This window comes from Dermacentor silvarum, chromosome 1 (assembly GCF_013339745.2).
Source record: "Dermacentor silvarum isolate Dsil-2018 chromosome 1, BIME_Dsil_1.4, whole genome shotgun sequence".
In the NCBI taxonomy this organism is placed as follows: Eukaryota; Metazoa; Arthropoda; class Arachnida; order Ixodida; family Ixodidae; genus Dermacentor; species Dermacentor silvarum.
Genome location: NC_051154.1, coordinates 439,952,750 through 439,965,647, shown reverse-complemented (window position 1 = coordinate 439,965,647; position 12,898 = coordinate 439,952,750).

Sequence of the window (12,898 nt, the reverse complement as noted above, 5' to 3'; positions counted from 1 at the left end):
TTAACTATATTTGTTTCTGTTATATAGCCATCTTCATCATACCGAAGGAAGAAACTACAGAGAACAAGTGCGCATAAACTACGAAGGAAGCTTTTCTATTCGTTATAATCATATATTTACTACACGCAGCTTCTCTATAACGAGGTTCTACTATGTGTTTGAGACCTACATTTTATGAACGGTTTACCTGGCTACGTTCCTAACATGCCCCTCCAGACAGAACGGATTACTCGCAAGGCTACCCGAGACGTACTCGAGACACACTAAATCAATGTACACGAAAACAACGCACACTCAAGACCATGCGCACGTGCACACTCTTAATTGTCTGAATGGAATGCTCGCCAGAGTCGGTCCGCCTGGGGACGTTCGAGTTGACTCACCGCTGTCTCAATGAAAGATAGCACAGGCAAATTCGATAACCACAACCGGATATCGCGCGGTCGCATCGGTTTCTGCATCACATTTTCCTTCAATTGTTGCAACATCGGCCGACCACTCTCAGACCCCGTCAACTAAACGGGCCCTTCGGTATCATTACGTCCCCTAAAGATTTCCGTCGCCGTTGGCGCCCCGTATTAGTTTTGGTGGTGTAACTTCCTGCCATTTGACCACGCGCACCAGTGCAATTACGCACGCGGGACTCTATTTGGCTCCATAAATACGGTCTTTTTTTCGGCGAAGATGAAAGAGAACGATCCTAATGCCTTTGCAGCGGAGATAAAAGGACGTTTTATATACATTATTAGTGGTACGTAGAATGAGGTCCGTAATGCTCGCTGTCAATTTGCATCACTAAAATTACCGAATTGACGTTGGAGTTGTAGTTACACATAGAAGACGTGTTGCAAGGGCTGAATTAATACCAGCGCCAGTTCAGCGAACGCCTTTCAACATGAACCTTCAGGAAAGCAGTCTGGTGGACAATGCGCCTCGAAAATGCGCCGCGAAATTTACCGGCGTACCACCGTATTATTCTCTTTACAAGCCCCCTTCTAGATAAAACCCATTATGTCGATGCAACCTTGTTGAGACAACTGTGCGCTGCGAATTGATCGTCGATATTGTCGCGCAGAAGACACTGTTCGAATTTGGGTTCCGTTCTGCTTTCCACTTTTCTCCTCTAAATCAATTGTGCTGGATAGAATCAAGCATAAAATACATCGGCTGTTTCATTTATCTCCTGTTCTACAGCAATAACCAACACAATTGTACAAAATTAAAAATTAATTTTGAACATATTTATGACAAAAGGAAGGATGCCTCGACTGCGAGTTCGGTCACCATCCTTAAAGGGTGTTTTTGTAGGCAGTATTGGATCAGAGTTTCTAAAAAGAGGCTTTATATAGTGATTTATCAGGTGTCGCATTTGTACTGTCCTTCGGTATCATTACGTCCCCTAAAGATTCCTGTCGCCATTCCCTATAGATTGCGCGCATGCAGCTTCAAATAAGATGTGCGTGTGAACCTGCCATATATGGATGACTCCTGCACCATCGGTTATGGACAGCTTAAGTATGTACTGCATTTGTGTAAAAGAGTGGGCAGAAAGTAATACCTGCGAGCTTGCAAAAACACTCGAGCCTGTATTGAAAAAAAATTATCATACATAATAAGGTCTTCTTACTGGCTGGCGTTCGGGCGCTCACGAATCAAAATAGTAATCGCAGTGAGAACGTAACGATCGCCGCAGCGGCGGAAAATCGTAGACACCACTTATGTAAGAAACGTAATGTGGGTATATACGTGCTCCAGGTGTCTGCAGAATGCATATGTCGCTACTTGCGAACCAATCAATCGAAATCTGTGCTTTGTTTTGTTTGGGTTTTTCCGGCTCATCATGCCGGTATGCCCCCTATCGTCTCTCGCGCCTTCTTGGAATTTAATTACAAGAAATAGAACGTATGTAGCGTTCAATACGGTGATAAGTTTCGTGTGGGCGTACGGCGCCGTCATTATCTCCTATTCTTATCGCTTACGCTTCCACTTACCTGTGCAGGCGGTGAGGCACGCAGCTAAAGATACAGTATGGCATACGTGCCCACAATGCTCAAACGCGATCAAAAGCGGAAGCATATGGCCAACTGTAAGAGGTATCCGAGGATATCTCTTAATCACTGAAGCTCACAGCCTTTCGAGTGCTCGGAATATTGAACGCAAGGCGAGATCAGAGGGAGACTGTACCGAGTACTGTTTTGGTTCTTGTTTTTCATTTGTGCTTCTTTTTCTTACAGATGCCAAGAAAGAATTATGACACTCCGTTTACTGAAGATCCAACCATAGACGATAGTTTTAAAATGAAGGCCCGAATGCCTTTGTGGCCCCAAGGAAATAGCGTTTCTGACAGTGCGCTTCCGCCAGCCGCAAACGGCCGTTGGAAGTTTACCGTCCCGTGCGCTATTTTCCGTATACATGCCTGGGTGCCCAAAATTTGCTCCAAATGCTTTTCGTCAACAAACATGGCGCCGCCCACCGAAACGGTGGCTCTCGCCTTGTCCTATACCCGGCTCCATTTTGAACACTTTGTAGCTTTTGTAAGCAATCAGTTGTGCCGTAGGCTATCGTTATCAGTTAATCTCACGCAATTCAAGAACTCGAAACAATCATTTACCACTATTTATAAGGAGGGTTGTCAAGCCAGTAGGCTTAAAACGGTAAGCTATCGCCCATGTATCACCCGTGGCATGGGGTTGGGCCTCGGAGTGGTGCAATTATTTTGCTCAAGGAACCGGATGAGGCCGTGGGTTTACTATGAGGGCGACACCAATTTGCTAAAGAATTTCACTGCCGTGTTCGTCTAATGCCACCCGTAGGAGTGACTTGCGATAATGTTATGAAAACGTAGAACGGATTGTTGTAACGCAGAAGGTCGATCCGTCACAGTGCAACGGTGGATATGGTTGCGGGACAGTGGGTTGATCGCGACTGGCCGGTTGAGGGCCAATGCAAAGCTACATACGGACAGAGAACAGTATCTTGCCCAGGTATGATCTATGATTTCAGATTCGGTTTCGCCGCATGCTGTAATCAAGAGAACGGAAATGAGTCCTGATCTGAACTGAAACATTGCAAACCAGTTGATAAGTTTGTTTATTTATTAATCAGCTTGACATTAAGGCCAATTTGACATAATATTGACATTATTAACAATATTTTAAAAAGCACGATCGTTCTGATCGTGTTTTTAAGTAAACGATATTTAAGAGATGCTGGCGCCTTTAAGCGCCAACGCCTACCCCTTTTCTCATACGACAAATATTTACTAAATATGACATAACACGCCGGGACTTAATAAAAAAAAAGGTGGCAACTAAAGAGAGAGACATTCGGGTGACGTAAATGCACTGGAACAGTTCACCAGGCAAATCGCACCAAAAACGAATTTGAACAAAGCCATCGTGTTAGTACCAATTAATCTCAATCGGCCCTTTGTAATAGCCCGATTAAGGGCCTTAAATGTGAAATGAATGGTGTTGTATCAGTACAGCACACGGATTGTAGCTTTTATTTTACATTTTCGCGAAGGTTTTCCTTTTTTTTCGCCGCAAAGCAGAGAGGAGGCTCAAGAGACAGAAATACAGTCAAAGGGCTTGACGCTGCTGGATGAACTACTTACAAGATCGACACTAAGACCGCATCAGCTTCTGCATTCGAGATTGCGCAGGCACTTTCTCCATTCTGAGCAGGCTACAGCGATGTGGGCACGTACGGTCCACCTGTGGCCGTATTCTACGTTGATCACTCCGACTATCTAATTCCGGTTTACCCATCCGTTTATGCCTCCTCTCGGCCGTCGTCACGCGACGCTGGGTTGATTAATGAAAGCGGGAAGTAAGAATTAATAGCCCTATTTGAAATGTCCGCATTTATTAACGTTGACGTTGTTGTTTTTTTCCAAAACCTATCTCCATCAAATTTGGAAAAGTTTCACCATCGTCGATTAATCAAAGCGACTGCAAAAGACACCTTTCAATCAAAATAAGGCGCCTTTGTGCAGCACCTTGAAATGTTCAGTCATTGGGTTCGATTTGCTCAGTCGCTTTTTTGCACGTTGCTGAACTATTATCTTCACCATAGCAGCACATCTGGAATCAACCTTTCGCTGTTCAGGTGATTTTTCAGAATGCATGAGAATTGCTGGGGTAGTAGTTATCCACAAAGGTACCTGTTTATTTCCGCGCTGCCTTTGTTTTTGAAAGTCTTGGAGTGCACATCAATAACGTTCCTCTATGAACGGTAAATGCTTGTAAGGAAACAATTTCATTTACATGAAAAGTAATCTGCAGAAATGGCACTATATAGTGGCGCCGAATTCAAGAAGTTTTTTGTTTTAACTGCTATTTGTCATTGGTTGATCGTATTCCCTAATAATCTGTCCGACAACACGATTGGCCGCCATTGGCCCGTAAAAGCAACTTTAACGTAAGAACTCTTTGGTGAATACGGGTCCTGATACCTACTTAGTTCCTTAATGTTGCTTTATATTAGTATAATAATAAGAATTATGGCTGTGCGTGCGTGCGTGCGTGTGTGTGTGCGTGTGCGTATGCGTGTGTGCGTGTGCGTGTGTGTGTGTGTGTGTGTGTGTGTGTGTGTGTGTGTGTGTGTGTGTGTGTGTGTGTGTGTGTGTGTGTGTGTGTGTGTGTGTGTGTGTGTGTGTGTGTGTGTGTGTGTGTGTGTGTGTGTGTGTGTGTGTGTGTGGTGTGTGTGTGTGTGTGTGTGTGTGTGTGTGTGTGTGTGTGTGTGTGTGTGTGTGTGTGTGTGTGTGTGTGTGTGTGTGTGTGTGTGTGTGTGTGTGTTGTGTGTGTGTGTGTGTGTGTGTGTGTGGCGTGTGAGTGTGTGTGTGTGTGTAAAACCGCTTACCCGCCTACGTGGGTGAAAGTGTCGTCCAGCACAGCAGAGCGCATCGGACTGCTGTGCGGAGGGAGCAAGGTTCGATACCAGCCGTCGCAAGCACCCTTGGTCGCCCAGTATGTGGCAATGTGCGCGTATGTGCCCGTCTTCAACGAACCTCTTTCACGCCGACATGAGTAACTGTAGATGCGGGACTGCGTAAGGTGCAGCTTTTCGATGACACTCTTTTTGACGCTGACTCGGAGCAATCGGCATGTGCCACTCTGTCTGTACTGGTGTTCGATGAATTGTATCGCGCCAACTTGCGTCATTGGGCATGTGCCAGCGTCTTTCGCGCCAACGCTTTAGGCGAGCTGCGCGCTAAGTGCACAGAGTATGTGCCGCTCTCTAATGGACCTCTCGCCAACTTCGGTCACTGCGTATGTGCCATTTGATGTGCAGAAAGCGAGGGAACGATTCCGAGCGTTCGCACGCACCAGGCGCGCCACGCTTCTCGTCTCGGTGGCCCCGCGGGAAGTTGTCGGCAGTTGCCACTAGATGGGGCCGCGTGTCCAGGAAGAAGCGCGTGAGAGGAGCTCGGCTGCCACATTACGCGTTTCTCGGCGTTCGCACGCGCCATGCATTTCTGAGGTCACGTGAAGGCTTCGAGGCGGCCCCGCTAGATGGCGCCAAGTGTTCTTGGGGAACATTGAGGAGACGTGTACAAAAATGCTGCAATGAAAAGCATGTACGTATGGCATACCTGATAAACTTAAGCAGGCTCAGTGACTATTTTCCAGCACCCAGTTTCCAAGGGGATGCCATTAAATCATCATCATCATCGAAGCGCGAAAAAGGTGTCCCGCTGCAGTACATGCCTTATACATAACTCGTTTCGACGGCGGCAACACTTGTGTCGCTATATTGAGTTATTGCTAAACGCATTACATTCGACAGTCGTCGTGAGAAAGGTTCTGCCGAATTTTTTTATTTGTCTGTAGTTGTTCAGTGCCTTTGACTTACTTCCTGTTTTCAGTTTTTCAGTGCCTTTGACTTGTTTGTGTGAGTTGACGTTTCCGTATTTTTACGTGACTCTTCCATTCCAGTGACTATCCAGTGTATACTGTATGTATAATTTTATTTGAAGACGAGCAGTAGGCGCCACTTCGAGGTGCCAGCAAATCCTAAATATGGTGTGTTTTAAAGCAAGCACATAGGCGTGGCCTAATTGGTCAGGAGCACTTGATCCACCTCGGAGGTCTTTGATCATAAATCGTAGCCTCGTCGGGGATACCTTTCACCTTTCGGGACGTTAAGTACTGGACGACGCCGCACTCGACCGACCATCAAGCGTATCATAAGGCTTTAAAGCTATGGGATGAGAAAATAAGGATCGTGCCAGGTGGGTCATTCCTTTCGTCGCATTCACTTTCTATGGATTAGCCAATCAACAGGGCAGAAACGGATATCACCGAAAGTGATCGAGTGATAATGTGGCCCCGTGTATAACTCGCTGGGTGCTCTCACACATGTGACCACGCTCCTACCAGGGTCGCTATGCATCGTCGCCTTCTCTTTGTGAGACTTCATCACTTGTGCTTAGCATTGCTTCACCTTTGGTTTTTCCTTCTCGACCCGTAATCCCAAAAAGCTCTTACGCTATAATTTTTCGTAAGAGGTAATCCCTGCCAATCCTGGCGCTGAACATATTATTTGCAAAAGCAACCGGCCAATGACAAAGAACGCTTACGAACGAGAAGGTGGGCCCTGGCCAAGCGGCTTCTCTGTCGCGCTGCGCTTCTCTTTCTGTGCATTGTCCGGCGTCTTCTACTCCAACCGTCGCAGGCACGCCACCGACAACGCGATCTTAAACAACATGAGCTGGTATGGTGTTACAGGATCTGGATCGAAATTCATGTGGATCGGGCTCGATCGCGATCAAAAGTGCGCCGTGTGACACCTGTAAAAGGGGCACTGGCTACAGCAAAAGAGACGACAGAAAAAAATCAAAGCATGGTGCCCTTGCTGTCAAACTTTCTCTTTTCCGGAGTTTTCTTTGGGGTGTTTGATACCTGAAGGCGGCGAGACTTACGGCGCGCTAAGGTACTAAGCCCTGCGCTACTTCAATTCTCTATATACACGCAGCACGCAGTTAGAGTTAGCTGCCGAACCTTCGCCTCGGGATCTTTACAAACGGCTCACTGCTCCTCGCGATGGCAGGCTCTGATTACTCTCAACAACAAAGAACCAAAGTCGGCGTAAAACGAACGCGGTCGGCGGAAACAAAAGCGAGGCAGCGCTTGCCTGCACGACGTTTCCGCGAGTCTAACACTGCTTTAGCGCCGTTGCTGTTTTCGCTCGGCCGCTCTTAATGAGGCCACAATCGGGACCGGCGGTGTTCTCTTACAGTGGGAGCGCAACAGACAGCGAACACGCACACAACGAGGCACCGGCCGACTGGCGAGGAGATGCCTCCTTGCAAGCCCCGAGCGAAGGCCCTGACGCGCGTCGCGACGTCTGCTGCCACGGGCACGACGGCTCGGAAGAAACGATCCTGCGAGCGCGCGCTGTGTGTTTCGTTACGGAATCTCTCTTGCCGACTCCCTCCCATTCGCCATGTCCGCGCGTTCAAGAGAGCCCCTAGTGGCGAACGTTAGCTCGCGATCACGGAGGAGAACGTCGCGGCGCAGAACAAACTGAGGGAGCGCGTGATTTGCGACCCCCTGGGCGAGCGAAGGGCTCCGAAAGGGTATGGACGGGGGCGACCGAGAAGCAAAAAAGGAAGCAGTTTGCCCCCTCTCTCTTCCGCTCCGCGCCACTCGCAGCTCCTGCTGCCTGTTATGGGCGCCATTATCATTTCACATTAGCTGTCCCCATTACACGGCCGCGCGCGTTGTTTATCGGCTTTGTCTCTGGTCGCCCCGGCTGACTCGTTAGGGCGCGCGCCAGAAAAGAAGGAAAGGCGCAAAAGAACGCCGGCCCGATCTGCATGGGAGTCGGCGACCCGCGGTGAAGGGGGAGCGAACGGAAGGCAAGCTGATTTACGGCGCCAGGCGCGATCGGTCCGTCGGCTGGCCTAACCGGAACTCCTTCGCCGCGCGTCGAGTGACGCTTGCTCGAGGAATGCGTGCGCCCTCAGACAATGCCGGATCGACGACGACATACATTCTGCGCGCTTTGCACTCTCGGTTGAATTTATATATATATATATATGCATAATCACTGGTGTGTGGTGTGGCCCGCAACGCTAGCTGCACGGACGAGATCGCGACCAGAAAAATTCACTCATCAACGGCGGCGCTCGTGCAGATAATTTTGCGGCTCAGAATCGAACGGAAACCTGAGCCCGTATTCACAGGAACCACTTAGGCTAGAATGGTTCGTAAGTAGAAATTCTAGCAATCCTGACGTTGAACATACGATTAGCGAAAGTGGACTACCAATGGCAGAGAGCACTTACGAAAGAAAAGCTTTGCTAATTATTTCACAAATGTGTGAAATTTGATAGCTTTGTTTGAATTTTTGAAGTTTCTCGTCCGTTAGTGCGCTTTGTCGTTGCTGATGGCCTTCGCTAATGATATGTCCAAATGCAGCGATGCAGAAGGAGTGCATCATTGCAGTTACCCGGCTGGACGTGATAGTTGTTCGAGGCAAGTTTCACAGTGTGAGCCTTTGTCTCGGTTCAACTGGGAAAGAAGCTTAGAGCCTTTGACCTGGTCCCCGTCAAACCGCCATGACCTTCTTAGGCAACTCAACATTCGCGAGCTCCGAGATGTTAACGTCCCTATTCTATCATGTCTTGTTCTTGTGAAAAGTCTGTTAGACGGCAGCTGTAATTTTCGTGTCATCATCAGCTCCACCTAGCAGTGGAAGAAGAAAAAATTTATTTATTGTGGAGGGCTTTAAAGCAGCGCCCTTACGTGACATGTCATATCAGTGCTTGGTTAGAAGCCGTCCGTATTTCACAATCTTGTTTTATCAAGGAATCACCTGAGATAGTTTCTTTCATTATACAGCGGCTTTCAACATCTTTCACAGTCTACTGCCAAATCCCTGCACGTGCAGGTGTTTTGTTTTAGCCACTGAGATGCGCCCTGCTCAATTGCCCTGCCATTATGACAGTGCGTGCCCCGTCTGATGTTTGTGTGTCCGACAGACAACCCGCCACTTGTTTTCACATAATTAAGGTCTGGATACACAACTGCGGATGTACAACTGTTTTGTTCATATTCTCTCAATGGTCCTATTAGAATTGTGGATTTGACTGCTACGTTGTAGTGTTGTTGTGTGCGTGTGGGTTCAATGTGAAGTGCTCGTTTCTCTACAAAAGCTTCTCGTGGAAGTGTATGTACAAGTAAATAACGCTTCCTGATCATGAGACCGCGTCAGCGTCAGCAATAGTGCGCCAATATATCTTTCATTTTCGTCAATAAATATAAGTGTCACTGCACTGCCCAGCGCACTGTCTGTGTTCGTTATGCCAAGGTATGCTCCGTCTTGAGCATAGCGAAAACATGTGTATGAGCAGGAACCAAGTGAACCAAACCAAAATTTTGTATGGTCTACAGCGTGAGACCGTGCAACGCCTTGAATTACTCATATCCGTTTAAAGGCGCTACTCATGACTGCTACGAACGCAACTACATAACCGCCAACTTCTTTGAGTTCCCTGTTACGCTGCGCAAAAACAAGCGCGTCCCACGTGACGAAGTCAGAAGGCACCCGCTGGGGGCCATAAGAAGACCATCGTCCGGATGCACGCACGCTCGAAAGGCTACTGACGACTACATCCCTTTCTGAAGGCTTTCGAGCCTTGATATTTGTACTTGACACTGCATCGCATTTGTGTGATCAGGATTTGCCTTCTTCAGGCTTCCCTCTTCACCCATCCTTGAACTGCCGCGATGGCTCAGTGGCTACTACCTTTGGCTGCTGAACACGATGGCTGCAGAATTGAGTACCTTTCGCAGCAGCTTCAATTCCACAGACAAAGCAAAACCGCTTCTGTGTATAGTGGTATAAGTAAAAATAATAACTTATAATATTACTGCAAGGTACAGACAGCTAAAAAAATTCCGGCACAAGCTATCTTAGGATTACTGTCGACAGTAATGCGATTAGCATTGCTAATTGGCGTTCCAGTTACTTTCTTAACAAAACGTCGTTTATGTATTGAAGCACACAAGTTACTGGCAAGCTTTCCAGTAAGTGCCAAGTTTTCTTCTCACTGATTTCATGCTGCGTCCATTTTTTATGGCTTCCTCGATCTTTTCCACGTTATAATTTCGAATATCCCTTACTTTCTTCTTGTTGATCAGTTTTGACAGTTCAGCGAATTCTACCTGATCTCTCGAGTTTGACACTTTCATGTTTTGCCTTTTCTTTATTAGGTCCTTCGTTACTTGGGAGAGCTTACCTGCTGGTTGCCTTGGTGCCTTACCTCCCACTTCAATAGCTGATTTTGAAATCGGCCTACTTATGGTTTCATTCATTACCTCTATGTTAGCTGTTCTAAAGCTGCATATTTGTTTGCGAGCACTAGCCTGAATTCGTCTGCTTTTGCCCTTGCGGCGTCCAGGTTCTACCGTTGCTAATTTTGCTCTCTCTCGTTTCAAATTGGGAGCAATCCTACACCTCGCTAACCTGTGGTCACTGTCCTTTACCTTACCTAGCACTTCTACTTACTGCACTATGTTGGGATCGGCAGAGAGTATGAAGAGCGACACATACCCACTGTCAAATACCCAATGACTCAAGTTTGCCCAACAGTTGGATTTGAACCTGATTCCTTCAGCACAGCAGCCCGATGTTTTACCCATTGATTATACCAAGTGACCAAGTGATCCATGACCCAAGTTGGCGTGAAAATAAAACAGTTACATCCGGAAATAGATAGATAGATAGATAGATAGATAGATAGATAGATAGATAGATAGATAGATAGATAGATAGATAGATAGATAGATAGATAGATAGATAGATAGATAGATAGATAGATAGATAGATAGATAGATAGATATTGTTTATGAATATTTCGTCGCTTGGTCCAAGCCGTGATGACGTCCATGCTAGGCGAGAAAGTTGTCGCTCCATAAACGCGAGGAACAGTTTTAGATCGCGCAGAAAGCATTTGTTTTGACTTTTTCTAGTTATGTGCGATGCGCGTACTGCAGCTGGATTTCTCTTTCGCGCTTCCTATAAGTACACATCAGCGCCGCGTGGCACCGCCGCCACGAAGCCTGCGCGTGGCCTCCGAAATGAGTGGCGCGCTGGTGCGCGCGAACGCCGTGAAACGCGTCACGCAGGCGACCGGACTCCTGTCTCGCGCTTGTTTCATGGACACGCTACGCCATCTATTGACGCTGCCGAGAAGTCCGCCACGAGCCTCCGAGAAGAGAAGCGTGTGCTAGAGTGTGCTAGATTGGGGGAGTGAGTCCAGCGGACGCCTTGGCAAGCGCCGAGGGTGACGCAAAAAAAGTTGCAGTGGCTTAGCTCGGCTATGCCAGGATATACGTAGCGTTAGCAAAGGTTCAGCTGATTATTCTTAGCTTTCCTGGTTGTCTCCTACGCTCAACCGCTAATTGCCAGGCAACTACTTCGGGATCCGATGAGTCAAGCTTCTCCGTTCTTCTGTGCTGTTGAGCAGCATTTGCGCTCTCCTTCTCCATGGCTATACCACACTGGCAAACGCCAGTCAGAAGCGCAGCGGCTCCAGCGCAGTGTCAGACGGCGACTGCACAGCGAGCGCGCGCCGGCGCCAGTGCGTCTACCACGGCTACGGCGTCACTCCTCTGGAATGCGCAGACCGGCGGCGGTGAGTCGCGCGCGGCGGCGGCGGAGTGCGCGAGAGGTGCAGGCTCCGGTGGCTCCGGTGCGCAAGCCGTGTGACATCACTGATCTTTGCGTATGCGCAGCACGGCTCTTGATGTGCCGCGCGAAACGGGCTTGGCTAGGCCAGTGTAGCTAACGCTACAAAACGCGGAAAATGTGGCGGCGCTGCCGTCGCCTTCTTCTGAATCTCCGGCCAATAAGTGTTGGCTCTGGCTGTTTCGGCAGCGCTCATTGGCTGAGGCGAGCTCACGGGCTGAGTAGCTGTCGTCTGCTCGACGCACCGTCGTTGGTACGACGTTTGCGTTCTTTCCGCCGTTCTTTTTTTTTTTTTCATTTTATTTACAATAAATTGGTGGGGAATAATCTCAGTGTTACCGCCGCCGAGTATCCACCTGTCAAAGCTCCATTCAGCTGCGGTACGGTCTCCGACGCGACAAGCGTCCGGCCGGTGAGCGGGGCCGCTCATTCGGGAGAAAGCGATGGTGGTGCCACCTAGATTTTCAATAAAAATGTCTCAGCGCAGAGCCCTCGTTGGACCCACTCCCCCAATCTAGTACACTCTAGTGGAGCGCTGGCGCCTGCGAACGCTGAGAAATATTCCCCTCGCTTGTCCCACACTCAGTGGCACATAATCAGCAACCCAAGTTCGCAAGAGGTTCAATGAAGAGTGGCAAAAAGCCAGTGCATTCACGGTGCATCTCGCTAAAGCGTTGGCGTGAAAGGCGCTCGTTCAAAAGCGGCACCTACCGATTGCATTTGGGGCACAGCGTGCAAATGCATCGGGTTGCGGTCCTTGAGGAACCCTTGTGACATGGGTTCCATTCCGCTCAACATCGGACTAATTCAAGGGACCTAAAGGATTAAGAGGGCACACTCCCAGTCGCACATACATAGCTACCTACCCCAGTTGGCATCAAAGACGTTCATTGAAGACCAGCACAGACCAGCAAAGGGTTTCTTCGAACAACGTTACCTAAACCCAGTCCCGCATCTACAGCGATCCACGTCAGCGTGCAAGAGGTTCGTTGAAGAGCGGCACGAACGAGAAGCGCCTGAAACGTTCGTGGCCTGACCCGGACGTATAGTGACCGTGGGTCGAAATTTTGCAGTCAGTTCTCTACTTAGTCTCCATTGAGGGTCCAACATATATGCCATCGTTCTTGGAGTTTCATTATTCCAATTTGGTAGAATGTTTCGTCCGGCTCCCCAAAAAAAGTATTTTACGGCGTCCATG